Raw genomic sequence first — 10,663 nt, forward strand, 5'->3', positions numbered from 1 at the left:
CATCTGCCTCTCGCTCCTTTCCCTCTGAACTTTGATTCCCCAATCAGATATCCCCGAAAGGCACAAGCCCCAGATTTGCTAATCTGTATCATAAAGTACCAGCAGAGTAAATGTTTTATGCACACATTTACCTTTTTGTTCCCATTTTCCCCCCACAATGAGCTTCATCATTATAGAAAATCATGGAGCTCAGTTCTTTCGCTGTGGGGCATAGTATAATTGAAACAGCTCATGGAGATGTGGTGCAGCCCATTTAATTGTGCTGAACTTTGTCCATATTCCTCAAGTGAAAGTAACCCCAGTCCCTAGTTCTCAAACCTAGGGAGACTGGGTATCCCAGGCCAATTTTTTCCACTTTTCACAGTTTGGTTTACCCTCCATATCCAAATCAAACACTTAATATTCAAATTAGTTTCTCTTCACTTCAGTTATTTCTGAGGCCTCAATCCCTTGCATGCCTTTTTCCGTGTTCTTTTGGCAGCTGCAACGTGAGCAGCTTACGTACAGTGGGATGACACATAAGGGGGAGAAGAGAGCCTCACAGGAATTTAAAAACAAACACACGGTAAAAGGGCGTAAGATTTGCAGTGCCCAGTTCCCCTTATGCCGCCTCAGTACAGCATTATCTTGATTATATCTTCTTACAAACTTCTTAAGACTATTGGCAAAATGATCCATGTATCATCTGGGTCATATTCAGCATTAGGCAAGGGCTAGTCAATTTCCTGTACGGTATTCCCGCAGCATTTTAATAGACATGACTCTTCGAATTGTACATCTGCTACCTATTAAAAGTGTCACCATTCCCCCACCCCACCCCAGTCAGTTTGGTTTCATGCGTTCTCTTCCTTCTGTCCCATCTTGAGCATCCCAAAGCAACAGGCACAGATTTTTAATTCCCTACTGTGAAGGTCAAGGCAGAGCATTCTCTGCAGCCAGTCTTGATTAGCAGTGAGTGACAACTGCAGAGCATCACATTTCAGGCTGAAGATCACTTGCTGCAAGACTTAACACTGGCAGTCTTTTCCCATTGGTATGTTGATTTGGTGTCATGGGTTGGTTGAAGCAAGGAAAATATCAAACTCTGGAAATCTTTCCATAGGAGCAGTCGTCTGAAATGACCTGTTTGCTTAGACAAAAGTTGGCCTTTGAAAGGAAGCCAATTTGATTTGAAGATTGGCAAAGTGTGCCATGAGACAACACCAGATGTCAGCATGAAATTTGCGTAATTCATTTACTCCAGGTGCACGAATGGTGACTGACACCTCACACGGTGTGGCCAACTCTAAGAATTTACAAATTGTGAGTCGGGCACCTCCAAAATCATGAGCTTAGGTTAAAAATCATGAGATTTAAACACTAATAATAGCTTTCAGGTTCTCTATATTTGCGTTCTGGTTTCTGAGCACTTAGGCTGCACTCAGGTTACATTTTCAGGCTTTTCTCTGCAACCATAAGGGCTTGAAACATGCTGTTTTTTAAATGAAAGCTGAGTCTCATGTAATCACCTGAATCCAGGAACTGAGGCTTTAAGTTAAACACCAACTATCGCAAGAGTTGGCAGCATTGGTGTCAACACACCCCTGCACGGTTTGTGTAGCCCCCTTTCCTGCCGTAGGCTGGGTTTTCAGTGTTTGCTGTAGTGTCATGTGTAACAGTGATTAAAACCATTTTTACTAGCTCCCTCAGGATGATGTTAACTTTGCCAGGACACCCTCATACTCTCAAACCTGTGACTAGGGAGATTGCAGACCCTTCTTTTTGGGAAAGACTCATGATTTGATCCAAGGAGCTGTCTAATGATTTGGTTCTGCTCAGGCGGAGAACCTGCCCATCTGCATTATTGTGCCCACCATACTGTGTTGTGTGGTATCACAGTGCATATTAAACAGGACGTATTTACTGTAGAAAACTACAAGCTGCAGACACAAGCAAATGTGCTTTCACATAGCATGAGTGTCAGCGTTGTCTCTGTTTAACAGAGACCCACACCTTGTCTGGAACTCTGACTAGTCCACAGAGACACCTACAGCTGCGTAATATACTGCAAGTAATATATCCTCACAAACACTGAGCTTCCCCATTGAGCGCAGGTGCTGTGTTAAAAGAGGGGAAGAGCAGAGTCATCTCTGTGAGAACCCCTTTGGGATTCATCCCTGGTGTGGAACAGCCCCATTGTGTTGACTTAACGGGTCAGTGGGAGGCCCAGCTCTTTCCTCGTGCTCTCCTGGCGTGAAGGAAGATGTCCTCAGAACAGTGTTGCAAAAGAACTCCAGCTGCCTGCTGCTGGAGAACTCATAAAAACCTAGATTTGATTCCACTTGTATAAGCAGTTTTAATCTGTGTGGGAGGGAAAGAGACTTTTGGCCCTCTTCCTTGAGGGAATTGATATGCTTCCAAATGTGTGCAAATGCCCCCAGATACCACACTAATAAAAGGCAGCCTGGTTTATAAAGAACAGACCTTGCCAGACCAGTGTGATTGCTTCTGGGATAGAATTACAAATAAGTAGGCCGAGGGGCACCAGTTGCTGTCATGGGCTTGGGTTTTAGTCAAGTATTTGATATTATCTCATGAAATCTGACTGTCTGATTCAAACCAGCTCGGCCAGGAAGGAGCATTTTAAAAGAAAGTTCACACATTAAAAAAAAAAAAAAAAGGATTACTCCTCAATTACAGCATGACATGCAACAAAGCCCAGGTGTTCCACCTTCCGCTCATTAATCACACGTTTCCACCGCTGTGTCACATACTGGCAGGTGTGAAAACCCACTAGGCAGATTTGGAAACATCTGCCTGAGTTGCTTGTGTAACATTTTTAATATGCAAATCTGTTACTTCCCCCTCTGTATCGTATGCTTCTCGGCCATACGCTGTGACATCTAAAGGCAATAGTTTCAGACCAGAGCGTGGATGTAGCTGCACTTTGCTGCCACTGAAGAGTACAAAGGAACAGATGCTGCAGAAACTAATGGACTGAAACTCGACTCAAATAAATTCCTCTGAGCTGTTCGCTCAGTGTTCCATAACTAGCAGACTTCAATGAGCCCTTCTGCTGTATCATCTCACAGAAGTGGTGGCATCAGTACGTGTGAATTCAGTGACAGAACTCCTTGCTCCTTAGAGATAAGGGTTCCATGCGTGCGCATGTTTAATATTTAAACTGAATTGAATTTCAGCTGACAGCGCTCTAGCCCATGTGTAGAGGGATCCATGGATTTAATGCACTGGGGTTTCCACATCTTGATCTTGCCCTTTCAACATTTTCATCTGTGCATGTTTGCAAGATATACATGGTCTTGATCTTGGACTGCAGCAGCGCTGTCCGACAATAGCTTTGGGGTCGGCGAAATGCTTACTCAGTTACTGATGATCTGTAGATTTATTTCCTCCACAGCTTTATTAGAACCGTGCTGCGAGGTGCAGATAAACATACATCAGTGTTACGCAGAGCTGAAGGTTTGAGGCCTGATTTTGACTCAGGTGAGCAATCGACCATCTGATGGTGCATGCAACTGTGGTGATTGAACACCTTCCCCAAGATGGGTGTCTACGTGTAGGCTCCTGAATACCTGGCGTCGGCCTTCAGTGGAGCTGCAGGGTGCTCAGCATTTGGCAATTAAGCCCCTTGCTCAGTGCCTGGGTGAAGATTTAAAAGCCAACCATTGAGCAGCTGGGCCCCGGTGCCTAAAGTTATGTGGGTGCCTAACTCCACTGTTGAGGGACTGCACCCAGGTAGTCACAGCACTAGGTAATAATTGGCAATATACCAATCTCCTAGAGCTAGAAGGGACCTTGAAAGGTCATGGAGTCCAGCCCCCTGCCTTCACTAGCAGGACCAATTTTTGCCCTAGATCCCTAAGTGGCCCCCTCAAAGATTGAACTCACAACCCTGGGTTTAGCAGCCTAATGCTCAAACCACTGAGCTATCCCTCCCCTCCCACTATCTACACCACCAGCGAGCAGCAGGGACCTAATGTCTCCGATGTGCCCCTATCTACGAAAAGCCCTTCATGTAGTCAAGGAGGGGGTCTGGACATACCCTCTGATGCACGTGTAACCCCCAGGTGTAGGAGTGTGTGTGACAGGGCCCCCGCTGGGCCGGGCCACAAACAGAAGTGACGAGTTGCTGTAGTCTTTAACTATAACATGTTGGCTCATTAGCTCAAGTTGTAGCCACTCCTGCTGCTGGGCCTGGAGGGCTTTGGTTCAGTCCCTGGTGTGTCAGCCACAGGGGTGGCTCTCGCATATGCAACACGCTGATCTTTCCACACAAGTCATCTGGGCATAGTCAACAAACCTGCAGGGGAGAGAAAATGCAGGTCCCGGCCAAGCAGAGTCCTCCAAGGGAAGCCCTTTATATCAGGCAGGAGCAAAGCCCTTCTATGGGGGTTGTATTTCCAGCTCCCCTTTTCGAGATTGTGCCAGGAAAAGCCTCTGTTCTTGGCGAATGAAAAGGAAACAAACAAAAAAACACTAAAAGAGAGGCACATTCACCATTTTTCCCCACCCCAGGCCCCGAGGCAGCCTTCGGAGCTGGCCCTCCACGTCCTCATAGGCACGTGAACAGCAGCCAGTGTGGCTCCTCTGTCATGGCAGGATTGCCACCAGAACTGCAGAGCCACCCAAGCCTCTGCACGCATGGCCCGGATCAGCTGGAGCACCAGTGCTGCTGTAGCTGAGGGTGGGAGCTGGGTTACCTAACTTGCCTGGCACTGTGTGAGCAAGTGCTAATGAGAGACGCTAAAGGCTGTGATCTTCTGAGCGGGGTGAACTAAGTGACCAGCTGCCCCGTGCGTTTGGGCTGTTCTCCAGCAGGAGGCTGCCCAGAGGACCTCCTCTCCTGCCTGCTTTGCGCGCGTGAACATCCGAAACGCAGGTTTCTGACATAGAGGTTGCAGCCAACGGACCCTGCTCAACACGACTCTCTCGGAGGCCTAAACCCTGGCAGAAGTCCCTGGTGGAGGAACCTTAGCAGTGGGTCAGGTTGCAACAGCACAAAACCCCCAGGATGGGAGAGGCCAGATCTAGCTGGAACGGGTCCGTCAGAGTCCTCTGACTCAGGGGTTCCCTGGGGCATCTCCCCTTGGCCAAATCCTGTGGAGCCGCAGGGGGAATTACGGGCATCGCCCATCTCCCAGCACATTATGCACCCCCAGCCCTCTGTAAGGCGGCTCTCCTCAGGGAACCAGGTAAGCAGAGCCCTGAAAATCTGTGGATATCCGGTTTATATCCACAGACCGTTTTTACAGATCACGGGTCGGATGTGGATACAAATGTTGTGTCCATGCAAGGCTGTACAGGCAGGGGCGGATTTCCCCGAGAGCTCAGCACCTAACACTCAGGCACCCAGATTTTCAAAATTGTGAGCGTAACCCGCCAGTGAGCATATGTTACCTGTCCAGCTCCAAGCCCCAGAGAACGGGAAGCATAGCGCCACGGCAGCGGCCACCTCTGTAGCCCAGGCTGGAGAGACGTATGCTTTTAGCCTGGAGGGCCCCATGAAACCCCTGTGGGGCTGGCCAAGATGTCACCCATGCCATGAGCCATGAGAGCTGCTGGAGGCCGAGGCCTTCTGGAAGTCTGGTTTACATGCTCATCTGGGAGCTCTGAAAGACCTGGCCCATAATTTACCTGCGAACCTGGCTCTATGTAATTGTTGCTAAGGACAAGACTCCCACCTGATTTTAAGCTTTCTCCATTAATAATTTCCTGTGTCTATTGGTTTGCCTCTCCAGCCCACAGTGGCTCTCTCACTCAGGTCTTATTTCATCCCTAAAGTGCTGCTCTTTGACCCAGCACCGAGCTCTCCGTGACCTCCGTCTCTCTCATTCCTATGGCTGACAAGTGCTCGACAGGACAATGTCATCTGCCTGGGGTCACTCTCTCAAGGGCTGAAAGATTAGACTGGTAGTTCTTTTGGGAGGAGGTGTCATATAGCTGAGGTGGAGATCCTAAATGTAGCCTCTGTCCTGCTCTGTTATATAATCTGCGGCTGATAATCTCTCGGTAGGTCAGTGCTTCGAGGTGTGCCAGCTTGTTAGTGCCTGGGGCAAGGAGAGATCTCAGACATTGGCTTTGACTGGCACAGAACTTTTTCCTTGAATGAGCTGAAGAGGAGTTTAAGGCCTGGATTTTCCAATGCCAGACTCTTTCTTGTGCCACTACACTCTTACCCCCCTTACCTGGGCAGGCCCAGACACCTGGGAGCCTGGCAGCACCCACAGGTGCGCTCTGAACCGTCTAACACCTGTACACATCCAAGTGTTTGAGCCACACCTGGAGAGATGGGGTCAGAGGAGTGACAAGCACAGGAGGGAGGGGCTTGGGGGAGAAGACAGGTGGAAATGGGAGAAGAAAGGACCAGGTGAGGGGTGAAGAGAGGGAGGGATGGTGGAGAAAAAGGAGAGGATCTGAAGGAAATTGGGACTTGGAGGGTAGGACGGCGAGAAAGCACCACACACGGGAAGAGGGGAAGGATGGTCTTAAGGCTAATGCCCTGGGTTCAATTTCCCAGGCTTCCAGGGACGCCCTGTGTGACAAAGTCTCTCACTCAGTTTCCCATCACTAAGGCAGGGGTAATGATACTTCCCTCTCAGAGGAAGGTGAGGGCACCAGATGGCACGTGTGTCACTGAGGCATTTTTACTATTAGAGGAGGAGAGAAGCTACAGCGGAAGAGCTCCCTCGCTTCTCTCACACACAATCACCAAGAGACATGGGTCTCTTTAAAGCTAGAATGGGCAAAGCATTTGAGACTATACAATCTCTCTCAAACCATAATATCCAACCCGGCTGGATAAGAAGAGTATCTGGGTGGTTCTGCTAAAATGATTGGCACTGAAATAGTTAACACATTTACATTTACATCGCCATCCTTAGGTTTCAGAGTCAACATCCCATTGTGACAAGTAGGGCAGTTGATACCTTGTGTCCCTTTCATTGCATCTGCTGAGTTTCAAGCGGTTAAAGCGGACATGTTGACTACTGTGAACTCAAGTAAACTTGCAACCGGAGAGGGTCTGGAAGACTGGCTGCTGGATGGTAGCAGAGCATTGGTATGTGAACAACTAATATGGGGTTATTCCCCTCTGGCACTCCAATTTCATTTTTTGTACATCGCTTACAATGCGCTCTATTATTTAAGGCCAAACTGCCTTAAAGCTGTTATGCAGAGAAGCTTGTGTATTGTTACTGATGGGATGGCCTGTTTTATATGACCAGTCCAGACATGCCAGCTTAACGCTGCTGTGTTGTTATTCAATCCAGCTTTCTGTTCCATAACACCCTTCTAAGTGTGCTGTGCTTTTTAAGATATGTTTTGTGGTGGTTATATATCATTTAATCTGAGTTCAGCTGGCCAGCTCTTAATCCCGGATCTCAAAGGAACTTGGATCTAATACAATCAAAATGAGGAAGTGAATTTAATTACTTTCTCCCTCCATAACTTTTCTCCCTAGGTGGTGATGTGCTTTACGAAATCAACTCTGGAAATTGAGTGTCATTTGATCAACTCCAAATGTGTGAAGTCTCCCTGAGTAATATTTCATCTTAATTTTACTCTTTTCTCCTACACCGGCAATAACAATCACAGGCTGAATGTCCTGCCTTTGCAAAATTAACCAAGCAATTGTAAAATACGAGCGCCAATACAATATTGTACCTTTGGGGTTTGTTATGAGATCAGTTGTAACCTGATCTGCGTTTTGTTCAGCTCTTAAAAGCGACTCGTCTAACATGTAGTTTAAGCCACGGAAACAAAACAGTGGCATATTTTATTACTTATTAAAAAGTATAGTTTTCTGGGTCACATATTATCACCAAACTATTAGGCTAATATGCCGCTCGTGAACATTTCTTCGCAGCAGACGAAAGCTGTGCTAGGCCTCTGACCCACGCTGCTAAACATAGGCAGCCTTGGGATGGGGTGTCCTTATGCAATCCAGCAGCCCGCAGGTGACCTAATGAGCAAGGAATATCATCGCCCTCGCTATTTGCTTACACTGCTTTGCCTAGTGCTCTCGGCACGGCGTCAGCTGGCAGGCGTGCAGCCGGCCCTGTATGAGAGTCCCCGGAGGGCCAGGTGGCCTAGTGGGCAGCACATCCAGCCTCGCGTCCCAGCAGGGAGGCCTTTCCATCCAGTTCCTTGCCCATGTATAGGCTTGGCTGCACCTGGGCTCTTCAGTGTCCTTGCCTGCTTCTTACCAGTGCAGCAGGGACAGTTTGGGGAGCCCAGCCCCTCCTGCTCCACTGGGCTGGGACCCGGGCCTACGAGAGCCAAGCAGGAAGGGTTCTCCAGCACCCTTGTTGGGAGCCCCAGGGTCAGGCTGTCTTCCTGCCCCTTCTGAGCCGGGTTGTTCTCTTTTAAGTTTCCTCTCCAGTCGGAACATGGTCTGCAGGTCCAGCGGGACAGGGCAACCTGGGCCCAGGACTGTCCTTTAACCCCTTCAGGGCCGGGGCAGGTTGTACACCCCGCCACAGGGGCTCAAATTTGGTTGCAAGAAATCTGGCCTGGCGGAGCAGAGATGCTGCTCAATGCTCTGTGGTGACTGTACGTACTGAAAGAAAGACTTCTGCCTGTGCAGGATGCAGCACGCTGGAATTCTGTTATACTGTTCTCCTGGCAGCTCCTGGTCCTTCCCTCTCAGTGACCTTCTACGTGTTCCTCGCTACAGCGAGAGACTGAGCCCTCAGCGGCTAGGAAGCAGCATCATTCAGTTGAAGTCAACGGAGCGATGCTGATTTTCCCCATCTGAGGATCTGGCCCTATGAGCATGTCTGTCAGCAAGCGGTGCTGCAAACCTTTTTGAAACCAAGCTTTGAGGAAGGGGCTTTTATTTGTTCCATACCAAGCTCAGGAATGTCTCCCCTCCTCTTCCAGACTGATTATTTGTATTACAGTGGCACCCGTGTTCCCTCTGCAGCGGTTTCACTGTACCCAGCAGAGGCATGTGTCTGGTTGGACATGTTGAAACCATCTTGCAATTGGGAAGGAGCATGGGCTAAGGGATCAGGGATACAGAGACCTCGAGCAAGTCCCTTCCCCTGTTTTCCCCACCCTGTGTCTGTCTTTTATGTTGCGACTGAGCTCTCTGGGGCAGAGACTCTCTGACTGTGTGTACCTATAGCACCCATATGGTGACCTGGCAGCAAATGTGAAAAATTGGGATGGGGGTGAGGGGTAATAGAAACCTATATAAGAAAAAGACCCCAAAATTGGGACTGCCCCTATAAAATTGGGACATCTGGTCACCCTAAGTACCCAGCACAATGGGACCCTGACCTTAAGAGCAGGGCCCCGTTGTTCCAGGTGCTGTACATGCAGATGGAGAACTGAGGCACTGAGAAAGATCAAATGGGTCGTCTAAGGTCACACAGGGAGTCTGTGGCAACATCTGGAATTGAACCCAGATCTCTGAGTCCTAAGACTTAACTTCAACTGTCTTTGTGTACACGATACACTGTAGCACATCAAACCCCAAGGGGAAACGTTTGCAGCAGCATGCATCCCTCCTGTGGGAGTTCCCATGGTGATGGCAAAAGGAGGGAGATTCTGAGTCTGATCCTTTCTTCTTTGTATGCCTGCCACTGCCACTGGGTGCACTGAGTTATTGGGCTCTGCAAAGAATGCAGGGTGGAGCCCCGTGTGCCTATCTCGTGTGTATTGGGCTGGAAACTGGCCCTGTATTACACTGGCTGCAGCTGTTCCCCCTCTGTCTGTTTGTTCCTCACTATGGGTATCCATGTGAACCCAGAGAGCACTCACGCACCTTACACAAGACAGAGTTCAGGCAGCTCCATTTGTAGAGTCACTTATTTTCAGGGAAAGTTGAGGGGCGAGCGACTACCTGGGCTGTTCATGAAATCCTTATCCCCACGAGACCCAGTGGGGCTATTCCTGGAGTCACACACTGCCCAGTCTGCATGAGGCCGTGACAGAGATTCCAACCCCAGGCAGTAGCTTTGGGGACGATTGTGCTAACACTGTGAATGGTTCATGGGTGATTGTTCTACTCCAGGGTTACCCTAGATCCCCCAGGAACTACAGACAGCGGGAGAGTCATTGAAACTAAACAAATCATAGAATCATAGAATATCAGGGTTGTAAGTGACCTCAGGAGGTCATCTAGTCCCAGCCCCTGCTCAAAGCGGGACCAATCCCCAACTAAATCATCCCAGCCAGGGCTTTGTCAAGCTGGGCCTTAAAAACCTCTAAGGAAGGAGATTCCACCACCTCCCTAGGTAACCCATTCCAGTGCTTCACCACTCTCTGAGTGAAATAGTGTTTCCTAATATCCAACCTAAACCTCCCCCACTGCAACTTGAGACCATTACTCCTTGTTCTGTCATCTGCCACCACTGAGCACAGTCTAGATCTATCCTCTTTGAAAACCCCCTTTCAGGTAGTTGAAGGTTGCTATCAAATCCCCCCTCACTCTTCTCTTCTGCAGACTAAACAAGCCCAGTTCCCCAGTTCAGCCTCTCCTCGTAAGTCATGTGCCCCAGCCCCCTGACCATTTTCATTGCCCTCCGCTGGACTCTCTCCAATTTGTTCACATCCTTTCTGTAGTGGAGGGACCAAAACTGGATGCAGTACTCTAGGTATGGCCTCAGCAGTGCCAACCAGAGGGGAATAATCACTTCCCTCGATCTGCTGGCAATGC

The 10,663-nt window shown here is 48.9% G+C and overlaps 1 long non-coding RNA gene across 1 annotated transcript; it reads left to right on the forward strand.

Annotated features, from left to right (window-relative positions):
• The first annotated feature begins 6,933 nt into the window (after positions 1-6,933).
• Positions 6,934-7,654, forward strand: LOC120400661. Its single transcript, XR_005595953.1, has 2 exons — positions 6,934-7,057; positions 7,460-7,654. It is a non-coding gene; the product is annotated as an uncharacterized LOC120400661 (long non-coding RNA).
• Positions 7,655-10,663: the final 3,009 nt, after the last annotated feature.

The sequence above is a fragment of the Mauremys reevesii genome, linkage group 3 (assembly GCF_016161935.1).
Source record: "Mauremys reevesii isolate NIE-2019 linkage group 3, ASM1616193v1, whole genome shotgun sequence".
NCBI lineage: Eukaryota > Metazoa > Chordata > Testudines > Geoemydidae > Mauremys > Mauremys reevesii.